The sequence below is a fragment of the Bactrocera dorsalis genome, chromosome 1 (genome assembly GCF_023373825.1).
Source record: "Bactrocera dorsalis isolate Fly_Bdor chromosome 1, ASM2337382v1, whole genome shotgun sequence".
In the NCBI taxonomy this organism is placed as follows: Eukaryota; Metazoa; Arthropoda; class Insecta; order Diptera; family Tephritidae; genus Bactrocera; species Bactrocera dorsalis.
In genome coordinates, this window is record NC_064303.1 from 52,647,549 (window position 1) to 52,662,204 (window position 14,656).

A 14,656-nucleotide genomic window follows, 5' to 3' on the forward strand; every position below is an offset into this window, starting at 1 on the left:
GTTAAAAGGCATACATTTTCTATCCTATCTTGTGTATCTGCACATGCTCATATGAGTGTATGTATACGCATGTGCGCGCATTGACTTGCATGTTCATACATTCATATATACTTATATGTACATATATTTGCATACATTGCCGAGCAAATAAATCATAAGCATACAAACATACATATGCGTACACATATGAATATGTCACCAACAAAAAATTGATCTTCACAAGTCAATCCGGCAGCCAAATTTGGCGAAAAACAAAAGAGAGATGATTACGCTGCATATTCTCTTCCGCAACGAACAGACGGAACTACTTTCTGAGTCAAAATTCATTCATTTGGACTTTGCTTTATTCTTCATTTTATGTGCATAATAAATTTATAAAATGTGAATTTAAGTTTTCTAGTTTTCTTTCATACAAAATGATATGCATTTCTGAATATCACTAAGAAGTATAACTTCATCCGCGAGTAGGGACTCCACGCACCTTTTTTTTTTGTTCTTGCCCTACTTGTACACAGGGAATTTCTTGGGTTTTCCTTATGAAACATTTATGATGGCCTAAGTTGGATGTTTGCGTTCCATTATGCCGAAAAATGGCTTCACATTTACGGCAGCATAAAAAATTCATTAACAGTGCATCCACTATCATCTTGAAGTTCGCAAAAAACTGACCACACTTCACTACGTCCTTTTCTTTTTAACGATTTTCTTAGAATACCACTTCTAAGTTTTACAGAAATATTGTCAATAGTATTAGAGATACTTTGGGCACGTCAGAATGTTGCAATAAAAACACTGGAATGATATCGAACTGTTTTCGTTGTCATGAGTTGGTAGGAATCCAACAAGTCATTTGTACAGAACAAGCCTCGACTGTACATGCAACGATTTGAATCGTTTCAAACTGTACATGTGTATGATTCGAACAAGCAAACCTGGTCACTGTGTTGATTAGGTATGAAATGGAACAAGCAAGTTGCGACTTGCAAGTCATACATACATTGATGTTGTACAAGTTAACACCAAATTCAAGTAACTCCTTGCAGATCTCTGGTACATAGCGCATTGATCTCCTCAGCGAGCTCCCAATTGCACAAAACATAAGTACCTTCATAAGCACATGCATACTTACATACACACAAGTCCAAGTATTAGGCTGTACCTAAATACTAACATAAGGACGTAAAAGGTGGTAATAAAGTAAAAGTGCGGATATTCTCAAACTTAAAGCTAAAATAAAATAAATAAATAATTTTATTTCGCAAAAATGGTTAATAACGACACTAATCAAAATACACCTGCAGCAGCTACACGCTCAAAACAGGTTGCTAAATTTATGTCAGAAAGTGACAGTTTTTTAAGATACTGCACTAGATTTGCATCTTCACCGATTCACGTAAACTCGGAATCGTTACTAGAAATAAAAAATCAAAATCTAAAAAAGCGGCTCATGATGCCATTGTAGATTCTGACGATTCAGATCTACCACAAAATTTTAAATTATCTGCTTACGATATTTACGAAAACTGCTTGGACCAATATGAAGAAACGAAAGCTATGATCTCCGATCAATTAAAGCTCATTAAAGCAATTGCACCTACTCCCCACAGTAGAGTAGAGCTGCCACAAATAGACAATCAAGAGGCAAGTTCAGGCATCCAACTCGAGGTGCCTGCATGTGATACAGAAACGTTTTACGGAGGTTGTGAAGAATGGCCGTCCTTCCGGGACATGTTCACAGCCGTTTACATCAACCATCCACAACTATCAATGGCACAAAAACTGTATCACCTCCGATACAAAACAAAAGGTCAAGCAGGCGAAATAGTTAAACAGTTCGCATTAAATAACGATAATTTCAATTTGGCTTGGGAAGCTCTAAAAGCTAGATTTGAAAACGGAGGAATACTGGCCGATAAGCAAGTAACGACACTATTAAACTTGCCTAAAATTAAGAAAGAAACAAGTGTAGAATTCATTAAACTAGAATCCACTGTTTCTAATTGTTTGTCGGTTCTATCGACACTTAATATTCCCGCAGACAGCTGGGACCCTATTCTGGTAAACATTTGCACCGCCGCATTACCAGAAAAGTCGTTACATCTATGGTAGCAATCGCTCTCATCACGAAAAAAGTGCTCAACGTGGCAACAAATAAAAGATTTTCTCACCACCCAATATGAAATTGCGGAAAGGTTAGAAGAAAAAATAATCAAAACTAAGACCATTGAAGACCAACAAAATGGAAGCTTAAATAGACCCCAAGTTAGTAACAAAAACAATTTAAACAAAAGCTTTTGCAAAACGCACTCGTTCATATCCGAACAGAAAACACACACGTCATGCGAACTATGCACAAGAAGGCATAAGCTTAAAACTTGCGAGAAGTTTAAGAAATTAAATATTAACGAAAGGAACAACTTTGTCAGATCAAGAAGACTCTGTACAAACTGCTTGTCCTATACACACAATCTTATAAATTGCAAAAGCAAATATAATTGCTTATATTGTCACAAAAGACACAATTCAATGCTTCATTACGGCAGATATCCCAAAGAAGCGCTCATTCACAAAGAACCACGGGTATAATTGCAAAACCAAATCCCGAAAACCAAAATTCGAAAAATTGCCAAGAGACACCATGTTGCTCAAAGGCACAAAAAGTTCAAACGCTGCACATCGAAACATAAAGTGGACTAGTTACAGCACTAGTTACCACCATGCCAACTAAAGGTGAGTATAAAACAAACAGATACCTTAATTCACAATTAAGGAAATTTCGAATGTTAAGGAAACTACACCCTATAGCAGACAAAACTCCAGAAGATCAGTATTGTGAAGACTTCTTTAAAGCCACAACTACTCGATCAAATAATTGCCGGTACGTCGTACGCCACAGATTTTCTAATACTCCAGCAATTGGTATAAAAAACAAATTCAGAGTTACCTCTGACAGTCCAAATTATTAAAAGCACATACAACTTTTCGGCCCCGCAGGATGGCTTTCGCCAATAATGAAAAAACAATTCTGAACAAATCCTAGAGCGGTGGCGGGCTACTAAACTCCAAATTAGAGCATAAGCACTTAAACATAAAATATAACAAAAGTGTCTCAAAAAATAAAAACACAAAAAAATCTACACTTTTCATACAATATTGCCCCACAGAGGCTTAAATTGTAAAATAAAAAAAAAAAAACTAACAAAAGCAGATATCGCTCCTATCGCCCCTACATAAACGCTCTTCATAAGTGTAGTTGGTGATAATCTGTTGTAAAGCATGAACACTTAAAAAACTATAATTCTAATGAAGCCGTTCGCAATTACCGGCCACTCTCTCGCAAGATCCCTCTATTGGCACAGCCTTAACTCCAGGGCTAAGGAGTACCCATCCTGGCCATATCTAAGCCAGGCGTGGAGTTACTGTCCTTTATAAACCAAGAATAAATTAAATGCAAACAATTGCCGATAATACAGAAAAGGCAAATACTAAGCAACCGGTATACTAAAACGATAAAATAATACATTGTAAATAACCGCTTGTAAAATAAACAAAATCAAACAATTTTACAAATTTACTATAATAATAAGTCGTCAAAACACGCAAATGGAAATTACTACCTCAACTTAAATAAAACACAATTTTCTATTAAAACCAAAATCGGTTCTTACAGCTAATGTTCTGCGGACTCGGCTACTTCACCAACAGTAAGCCGAATTACATGTTTCAGATTATATATATAAAACTAGGCAAAATATTCGCCTAGGGGGCCCAGAATGTTTAAATGAGTTAAGCATCCACCCACATTACCCGAGAAAACTGGCGCACACTAATAAGACAGCTTAATTTACCACTGCTGATGACCCTATATCACACCACAATTGAGAACACCACCCAGCCAGCGGCCACCACACTAATAATACAATACCACTCAACACAACTCACCACAATTCTACATCAATCAACCCACTCAACAAAAAGGATGGGCAAAAGGATTGCGGACACATTCGTTTTTGAGCAATTCGATCTATACAAGCCGTACATTTACATTTGTTTACACACTGCGCCGCGTAAAATATATTAACACCCTTATTCTGTGCACTTGACAAATTCAACATATTTCTAATTTGTCAAATTTTTAAATTTATCAAGCAGTTGGTATTCTGTGTCTGAAATAAAAAGCTCTTTTCTTTATAAGTTGTTAAGATGTCAAATGCTCTTGACAGCAGTGCTCGTTACGAATTAAATATCAGATTGTGCATCTTGTTGTGAAAATGGAAGATATTTTACTTTTGTTATTATTGTTAAACGAAGATGAAAATTGTGAGAATAGGAATCGCGCGCGGCATTTAAAAAGTTTACGCGACGATAGCAATCCATTTTCTTTGAGCGAGAATACCTTTGTGTAAAATTTTCGATTAACTCGTGAAATTTGCCGCCGCCTAATTGATGAACTGACCCCACATGATAATCAGAAAACGTCACTACCTTTAACTGTAAGGGTTCTAGCAGCTTTGAACTTCTTTGGACACGGATCATATCAGAAATGTGTAGGTAACAACGCCAACTTGCCCATGAGTCAGTCATCCCTTTCGAGAAGTGTACGAGCTGTAGCAAAACTTATTGTGAAGGTGAAGGGAGGAGAAATAAAGTTTCCCAGTTCAATAGAGGAAGAAACTTTTATAAAAACGGGGCAAGTATTATTGTAATACAAATAATATTATGCTAATTTATTTGAAATATATTCCAGATTTTTTAAAAAATTTGGAATAAAAAGCACCATAGGAGCAATTGACTGCACGCATATTGCTATCATTGCTCCACCATCAAATAATGTCGAACGTCCTCTTAATTTATATTTAAATAGAAAAGCATTCCACTGTATCAATGTTGAAGCAGTAAGTTTTGTTTTTGCATGCACATACATATATGCCAATGCAATTTTTGAATGCATTGTTTTTTAGGTTTGCGATCACCGATTATGTTTGACATTTGTAAATGCTAAATTTCCGGGTGCAACACATGACTCTGGAATTTGGGCAACTTCTGACCTACGAGAACGTCTCATTCGTCAGCATACTAATACGTCTGAGCAACAACGGAGAGAATCTTGGCTTCTTGGCGATCAAGGTTATCCTCTAGAACCGTGGCTTTTAACACCAGTGGGAACACCTAATACCCATAAAGAGCAAAAATACAACAAATTACATGGTTCTGCAAGAAACTGCATAGAGAGAGCATTTGGTGTTTTAAAATCTCGCTTCAGATGTTTGTTGAAGCACCGAGTTCTACATTATTCACACGAAACTTCCGCTTTGTTTGTTAGTACTTGCGTTATATTGCATAATACGTTCAACGAAATAGATGACGGGGTTGCAGAAGACTTTGATTCTCCAGTTAATGATTATAACTCTTCACAGTACATGCGCGAAGGTGAAAGAACAAGATCAAGATATATATCAACTCTTTAGTTATATATATACAGAAGCCAATCTATATACTTATGTACATATATAAATGTTCTCACAATTCGACTTTCGAAATACACTACTTACTTCCATTATTTATTTATCCTTTTTGTTAAAAGAAAACAAATTGAAATTTGCATTCCATTTTTTTTATTCTATTATAAAACAAAAAACCAAACTTATTAAATTCAATAAATATTAATTAAATAAAAATATTACACATATGTACGTTATTTCAATTTTAATTAAACTTATATATTATTATATATATTATTTTACATTATTCGAAAACGATTTTATGAGTTCTGTTATAGAACTAGTTAGGCCTTGAATGGCCTGCATCATTTCACGATGCTCCCGTCGCCTCTCTTCCTCAGCAGCATTCCTTTTTGATATATCAGCTATCAAAGTGCTGATAAGCTTATTTCGTGCCTTTCGTGATAGCACCGAAGTTGAAGCATCCTTAAAAGAAAAAAACGTAATAAGAAATTGCAAAGAAAAAGTATATATTTTGTAATTATATCATATTGAAAATTTACCTGGTTTTCCAAGCTAAGATGCGTATGTGGTGTCGATGGACTTGCTGGATGGTGTTCGGGATTTGGCGTTGCATCTACCTGACCGCATATCTGTAGAGGACTACCCACGGGTGAAGAAATTGCGCATTCATCAGTTTGCTCAATTGGTGTTAAACCTAGGCTTTGTACATTTTGTACCCCATCTACAGCAGCTGAACCGAATGTAGACAAAGCCATTTCTTCAAAGTTCGTCATCGGTTTGAAACTTGGACCTCCACCTTTGAGCCTTTGGTTCATTTTCAACCGCCTTGCACGAGTGCGCAGTTGGCTTTTCCAAACGCCTAACGTCTACAAATTAACACAATATAATAAATAAACGAAACATAAACTAAAATGTTACCTCTTTCCATTTTGCAGTACTTCGTGTTGGTCCTCTGCACGAATTAAGCTCATCTGCCAGCTGCTGCCACAACTCCTTCATCTGTTGAGGCGTTTTTGGGCAATTTTTCCCCGTACCCATTTCTGGGTGTGCTTGGCAAAACGAAACATATGCCTCCAGTTGCTCGTGCGTAGCTCTATCGTGTTTGGGTTTACTACCAAATAAAAGTTAAATCATAAATTTTGTTAATAAATAAAATTTGAAAACTTACGTTGCAGAACAGTCCATTTTAACGAATAATTTGAATAGAAATCAGCTGTTTTCTATTTACATTATTTTGTTCACCATACGTGTGGGGAAAGCTTTACGAATTGAAGCTTTTACTTTTAACAAGATTGCCACAGAATACCAAAGTATATCTCGCTTGATAAATATTTGAGTTAATTGTCAATATTTTATTAATTTGTCAAAAGCACAGAATAGGGGTGTAAATATATCTATATGTACATACATATTTAATATTTACATACATATTTAATATTTATTGTGCTTTAATTATAATAAAATTAAAGTAATTGTGCATCAAATTACCGCAGTATTTTTATTAATCGCGGGTGTAAGTTGGTTTTGAATACCCTCAAATTGAGTGGTTTAAACAGTATTATAAACATAAAACTACAGAAAACATTCTTATATAAAAATGATTGATGTTAACAAATGCAAATATATACTTACATACAAACTAAGATTTTGCATACAAACCACTGTTTCTTATCCTAATTATAATAATAATAATAACTAACAATTTTTCCATTTATTTATACGCATGTATAGGAGTATAAGATAATCAAACACAAACGGTTGATTTAAAAAAATATATTTTCGGGAGCTATGCTCCTTTATTACTTCAACTCCAACTAAAAACTAAACTTTATATTTTATCATTCTTAATACTAGCCCTAAATCTGTCGCTACTGCTACGTGACCAAAAGTGCTGATTCTGTGGTTCCCACCGTTTTGCTAGATTTGTGTTGATGGCCGTCCGTTCCCATAGTCTGGACATGGATAATATGATACGAAACTCTTTGATTCGAGAGAGAGCTGTCAAAACTCGCATTTTTTATAACATTTGTCAATGATGCCACTGCTGAAAAAAATTAGATTGGGTATATAATAAATTATACAAAACACTAAATTAAACACTTTAAAAAGGCATACAAATATAAATGCTAAAATGCAACATCATTAATTAATTTACATAAACATTTATTTTGCCAAAATATGTTCGCACAGTTCAATGAAATTTCATTTCACATCAATTTCGTCAAGTAATTATAGTGCTTTACTTCTGACATCCCGCCTTTTCTGAAGTCAACTGTCAAATATTCCCTGATCTCCATCGCTGTCAAATAATCAGGGAACGCGTTTGACAGAAAAAGAGAGCCAATGCTAAAGTTTCGTATCATATTATCCATGGTCTGGAGCAGTGGTCGACATGAGAGGATCTGTCACTGTGTTGGTGAGCACGAAAAAAAGTAGCCCAGTGAGAAATTGGAATTAAAATAAAGCATATAATCTAAATAATTAATAGTATAATGAAAATTAACAAAATGTCTTTTAAGGATATATTCCCTATTATCTTTAAAAGACTTGGAACATAAAAGGCATTGCATGGCACCAAAGGCATTTAGAATCATAAAATATTTCTCGCAGGGCATATTTGGTTTTGCGCTATAGTCTTGCGTGATGTTAATTCGTTGCTGGCTCGACAACGACTGAACGATAGAGCGTAAGCGTACGTGTGAAGTTATAGGCTAGCCAGTCAAAAACGCAAAATCGTGCGTCGTGTCACGACCTATCTTATGGGCGCGCAATCTAACTGAACAGTGAAAAACGCTACTCCCTTCTCTCTGACGTGACGATGACGTGAGAATCCGCGACATTTGGATTTTCGCCGTCGCAAACGTCTCAGCTGATTGCTCTCTCACAACGCAGGGTTGCCAATATCGATACACTGCAGTATTTATCAACTTTTATAATTCAATCTGTTCAATATGTTTGAAATTTTCTTAAAATAACTCAAAATCAGAGTCTAATGCTATTATTTATAAATATATAAACTATTTTTAATAGTTTGTTTTCAGTTTTGATATTTTATATTGTAAAAAATTGTAATTGAAAACAAAGATGTGCTCAAAACTATATATGCGTATTGGGCAATGGCAACATTGCTCACATGAAAACAAAGCAAAGATGGCTGATTTCTGCGTTTTACCACGTTTTTGACTGTGCACACATTTTGCCGATAAGGAAGGAAAAGGAAGGAAGGGAGTAGCGTTTTTCACTGGCTAGCCTTTTAGTTTGCAAAATTTTGCTAAGAAATGCCGACCACTGGTCTGGAGTTACACGTGCCGCAACATCAGCGACTTTATTAGTTGGATGTATGTTGGATGCCTATGCCTTAACATAATGAGGTGTTATGTTGCGCTAAAGAATGTTGGTGTAATAGTATGCGTGTCTTAACATTTGTTAATATGTGTCGTGCTAACAAATGTAAATGTGTAAATTATTATTTTTCCATCGGTTGCTATTTTTATTTCAGAAAATTCTAAAGCTTCGTCTAAATTTATGAATGGAATATCATCTTTTTCAAAAATTTTCTTGGCAATGTCCGCTTCTTCGCTTGACATGATGTAGGAGTTGATTTTATTGGCTTTTTCCCAATGTATTGCGTACGCAATATTTACGACCTCTTCTTTTATAATTTCTAATTTATACTTTAACTTCAAAAATGATTATATTTCTTTGCTTTTATCATTTTCCAATACTTTAATAATATTATTACAAAAGTAGAATTAAGTTGTATTTGTATTGCTATATGCATCCCTTATTATGAACAATAGCTGTAGGTATATGCAATAGCATTTGTCGAAACAAAAGACATCTGGCGCCGCAGCTTGCGTACTTAAACAATTGCTGAGTCTGGCGGCGCGGCTGTCTGCTTGTCTAAACAATAGCTGCATTTGGCGCCGTAAGGCATTATAATTTCCAGACGCAATATTCTAGAAGGACACGTCGGCATCAGCGAGGAGTGCGTGGCTATATAAGCCGTGGCAGCGCCAACGTAATCAATCAGTGCTAAGAGTAAACTGTTATAGTGTAGACGAGTTGTAAAATAAAGAGTTGTTGAATTGAATTAAACAGTTTTTGGTTTTATTCGTCAATCCAGAGACAAGAACCTAGCAAAGTAAACTAGCAAGCAGTAAAATAGTAACGCTGTTAGAGTAAGTTTGGGTATTGTGATATGGGTATAAGTTTTTCTACTATTACTTAAAATTTCATAAACTAATACTTACAAAAATTATGCAATACTATTCCTTGCTTCATTGCGCAATATATCTCAAAGGGATATTTCGGTATCTCAAGTACTTTGAAAGATAACTCAATTAAACTATAGATGGTCGAAAAAGCGACTTCGCCAAAATGTATGGGTAATGTGATATACTATGTCAGGTAAAGTGATATGTCTATGTAAAGTGGTATGTCTTTTACATTTCCTTTTTTCTTGCGCTTTTCAACATTTCTGATGCTTTCCTCCAAAAGCGCTTTATATGGTGATGTTGTTAACACTGTCGATTCTGATCGTTTGCCTCTGGAGCTGGTAGACAGTTTTAGCTTAGGTGGTGGGGATATCTGCCAAGGTGTGACGAAATTTTTCATCGCTGCCCTACTTGTGCTGGCCACTGGTTCTTCTAAAAATACATATATCTTCTATAGGTTGAGTATCTTTCAGCGGATTTTCTTGGCGTTGCTCCATAAAATCACTTTCCTGGAAAATATTTTTATCAAAGGGATAGATACCAGTGCATTTGAACCCATTAATTGCTATCTGTGCCGTTTGAACTTTCAGATAAGCCTTTGAAAACAGCTCAACTACATCAAATTGTGTCACCTCTCGGCCTTGCTCTCGCATAAATCGTCTTATTTCGTCATTGTAATATGTTTTAAGAGGACCCATAAATGCTTTATCTAAGGGTTGCATTTTGTGTGTACAATGAGGTGGCAATGATAAGATAATGACGCCATTTTGACGAGCCTTATCCAAAACATCAACATTTCGCGTATGACTGTAGTGGCCATCTAAAATAAGCAAGATTGGGTTCTCCTTTGATGGATTAGTGAATCGCAAAAAGTGATCAAACCACGCGGTAAATATTGGTATTTGTATCCATCCCGATATGTGACAAGCAGAATCGGAACCAGGGGGAGCATGTTTCATTAAAAGCGGAGAGGGATTTTTTCTTGGAAAAATGAAAAATGGTGGAACAAAGGCTCCTCCTGCGCTCATGCATCTTATAACTGTTATGAGAGATCCTCTTTCTGCTGAAGTCATGCAACCAATTTGCCTTTTGCCTTTTGCTGCTAAAATTTTTGGCTGCTTACTTTGCACGATAGACACTCCTGTCTCATCAACATTCCATATTCTAGTTGTAGAAAATTTATGCTTCTCAAACTCCTGCTCCAATAAATTATAGAACTTGCTCACATTTTCCACATTGAATCCTTTGATTCTCTCGATTGAGGTACCTGTGGCAGAGCGTAAACTTATTTCCGTTTTATGTCTATTTAGAAAGCTACGCAACCAATCTTTTCCGGCGCATTCCCTGATTATGGAAAATGGGTTCTCAATATTATTTCGCTTTGCTAATTGAAATGCAAGCGAACGCACATCACTTCGAGTGAGCCCCCAAAACTTTGCCTCCATTTCTCTCAAATATCTTACCAGCTCTAATTCAACATCTCGGTTAAAAACCGGCCTACGTCCCAATGGAATAGCTAATATTTCGTCGATTGTTTTATCGCTGCGGGCAGCTCTTTGCAAGGTTGCAAATGGGACACCATACGTTTTCGATGCCAGAAGTATTCCCATCTTTTCGGCTCTTACAGCCTGTATGGCTTTTTTCATGTTTTCTGCATTCCACTTACGAATTTCCCCTTTCTTCGGCATTGCGAAAAACTATAATTTAAGAAGAGTATTACTTTTACCTACAAGATACGTTGTATGATATTATGTTTGTTTAATATGATATACTATATCACAATGGACAACATTGACTATATCACATTAGCCAAACTCGAGTTTGAAATAATAAAATATTTGTTTCACAAAAAAATATTTATTTGGGCTAAAAATTACCTGAATTACGGTTAATTATATTAACGAAAGATCAAGAAAAAATTACTAGAATTCTAAAATATGAATTAAACTCTGAATAATCCTTTGTCGAAACGCCCGTTGAAATAATGGTGACCGCACTACTATAAACTTTTTGGCACACTGAGAGCAAACGAAGTGTTCAGTAGCACGCGCAGCTTTACAGCAACAGTTTTTTACAGTTGCTTTTGTATTCTCGGAAAGATTCATGTCAAAACATGAATAGTTTACGAAATATGCTGGCATATCACATTGCACACCCATATCACAATACCCCAACTTACTCTATGTGTGGAATCTCGTTTACTTTTTCTATCGTTAGCTTGTTAATTAGAACTTGATTATTATTATTTTCTAGAACGTTATTTAATTTGCTTAACACTATTTCGTGGTCTTCGTGGTCTGGACTTCCTGCAATCCATTTCCACGCACTACCTAGAAAATTTAAAGACCTTTTTGATTTTCTTACAATTTTTAAATTATTGATATGAGCCTTAATCTGGGATATTAGTAGAGTAATGAAAGGATAGTTGGGATTTCTATGAAATGCGTCCGTTTTCGTCGTCATTTCGATATGTTCGAGGACTTCCGTATATTTGTCAATGTCGATTTCATGTACTATTTTTCCTGTTCCTGGTCGCTGCATATGTCGTCTACTAATTTCTGAGTGTATCTGCATTTATAATTGCTGAAATTTTGAGGTTAAATATTTTGAATCAAACCCATCGTTCTTTCGTCTGTGTGTATTCCGTTAATAACGGACGGATTTAAATATCTTCTAAACAACGCAGTAAGGTTCTGTTCATTAAAATTGGGTTCTTTAATTATATGTCGGTGCATGGTTTATGGGTACCTCTGCACAATGTATTAAATTGTGACTTGAATTATCGTCGCTATGGATAGTGGGTGTAAGTGAGTTTACTTGGTTCGATATCCTTGATAGTGCGTCTGCCACTACGTTTGATTTTCCGGGTGGGTAAACTAATTCATGATTATATTCCTCTAATATTGATTTCCAACGTTTCATCGTACTGTTAGAATTTTTATGGCTAAGAGCATATGTAAGCGGTTGGTGATCACTTATTATTTTTATTCTTTTCGAACCATAGAGGTAACTTCGTAATGCGTTAAGTGCCCATATTATGGACAGCATTTCTTTTTCGTTAGTAGCGAAGTGTTCCTCCGTTTTACTATGGCATAGTCAGAGGCGTCGGTAGTCAGTTCGAAGTCTTTTTCAAAGTTGGGGTGCTCTTAACGCTTCGTCATCTAGTCTTACTTCCATTTTCCTAGATTTGTTTTTAGGGACGTTACCGGCTTCTCCTCGGAGAAGTGCTGTAAGGTGCTTGGCTAACTTAGAGTAGTCCTTAATAAATCGTTTATAATATCCCGACATTCCTTAAAATGATCTTAACTCTTTTAGGTTGCGCGGAACTGGGAATTGAGCTATTGCTTCTACCTTTTTGGGGTTTGTTTTTATTCCTTCAGGGCTGACTACATATCCCAAGAATTCTACTTCCTTCTTTGCAAATTCACATTTATCTAGTTGGATTTTCATGTTGGCTCTTTCCAACGTTTCGAAAACCCTTTCTAAATTTCTTAAATGATCCTCTTCGTCTCTTCCGAATATAATAACGTCGTCAATGTATACGTAACAGCGAGTTCCAATATGTTCACGGAGGATATCGTCTAGTGCCCTTTGAAATGTGGACGGGGTATTTTTAAGCCCAAAGGGCAATCGGAGAAATTCGTATTTTCCGTTATTTACGGAAAATGCCGTTTTCCCTATGTCTGTTTCACGGAGGGATATTTGATGAAATCCGCTTTTTAAGTCTATAACTGTAAATATTTTGTTATTTCCAAGGTTTGAAAGGACTTCACTGATCTCAGGAATAGGATATCTGTCTGGAACGGTAATTGAGTTGAGTTTCCTGTAGTCGATGACCATGCGATACTTCTTTTCGCCGGAAGCATCCATTTTTTTATCGACTATCCAAACGGGGAGTTGTATGGGGATTTTGATTGCCTTATAATTCCATTGGCAAGGAGTTCTTCGATTTGACATTCGATTTCTTCCTTTAAAGCCATTGGGTAAGGATATGGTTTCGAGTATGCTGGGGTTTTACTAACTGTCCTAATCACTCCCTTCACCGTTGTCGTGTAGGTGAGTTTTTCGTCCGGGTTTGCGAAAATGTTAGACTTAAACGATTTTTCATTTGGTATAGGATTCCTGATCCTAATAGATTGTATATAATTTTTGTTGGATCCTGTATCTATGAGAAAATCTAGAGCGTCTCCACTCCTTGTCACGAATTCGTGATAAGGTAGTGAGGACGGCGTTAGTCTAAAAAATGGATCGTATCGGGTTCGTAATAGTCTAGATCGTCCTTTTGCTGTTCGTTATTATTAATGAAATTAATATTTCCTTCCGTTAGTTGATTTGGTTCGTTTCCTTCTATGTATTCGTTAGGGTAGGTACTGCTTTCAAGAATTTGATTGGGATCTGCTGGTATTTGGTAGTTGCTAACTGCTGGTTCGGTATTCGCATAAAAATTTCTTTGTATTTTATTCGGTGAGCGGACTTGTTTGCAGAAAGTGGTCGCTTCTGCGTATTGTAATTATTTTGGTTGGTATTGGGGTGGTTTTGCTAATTGACATTTCTGGACTGTATAGATCTATCTACATCCACTGGTATGGGCGGTTTTTGAGGTAGATTGGGTCTATTATTATTATAACAGTTTGGTTGGTTACCAAATCCTGGAGCATTCGGCCGGAACCCTTGGTTATTTTGAGGACGATTATATCTATTATAGTTAGGTAAAGCAGCCTGTTGTTGAGGGCGGTAATTTTGAGGTGCAATTTTTGGGCAGTGATTCAATGGTCGAATGAAGGAGTTTGTCCATAGTCCGGGATTCTGACTAGATCCAGGGAAATATGTAAGCTCGGGATAAAAGGGCCTGTTGTGGGTAAATGTCATGTTCTGTTGAGGAGGTCGCGGTGGTGGATGGCTGGGTTTTTGCACGTTATGTGCATGATGCATTCTGAACCTCATATTTTCTAATTTTTGACACAAATGCAACGC

At 36.2% G+C, this 14,656-nt stretch overlaps 1 protein-coding gene across 1 annotated transcript in view; it reads left to right on the top strand.

Moving 5' to 3' along the window:
* Positions 1–14,656, top strand: part of LOC125777744 (uncharacterized) — a 380,915-nt gene that overhangs the window by 38,988 nt on the left and 327,271 nt on the right. The window lies entirely within an intron of this gene.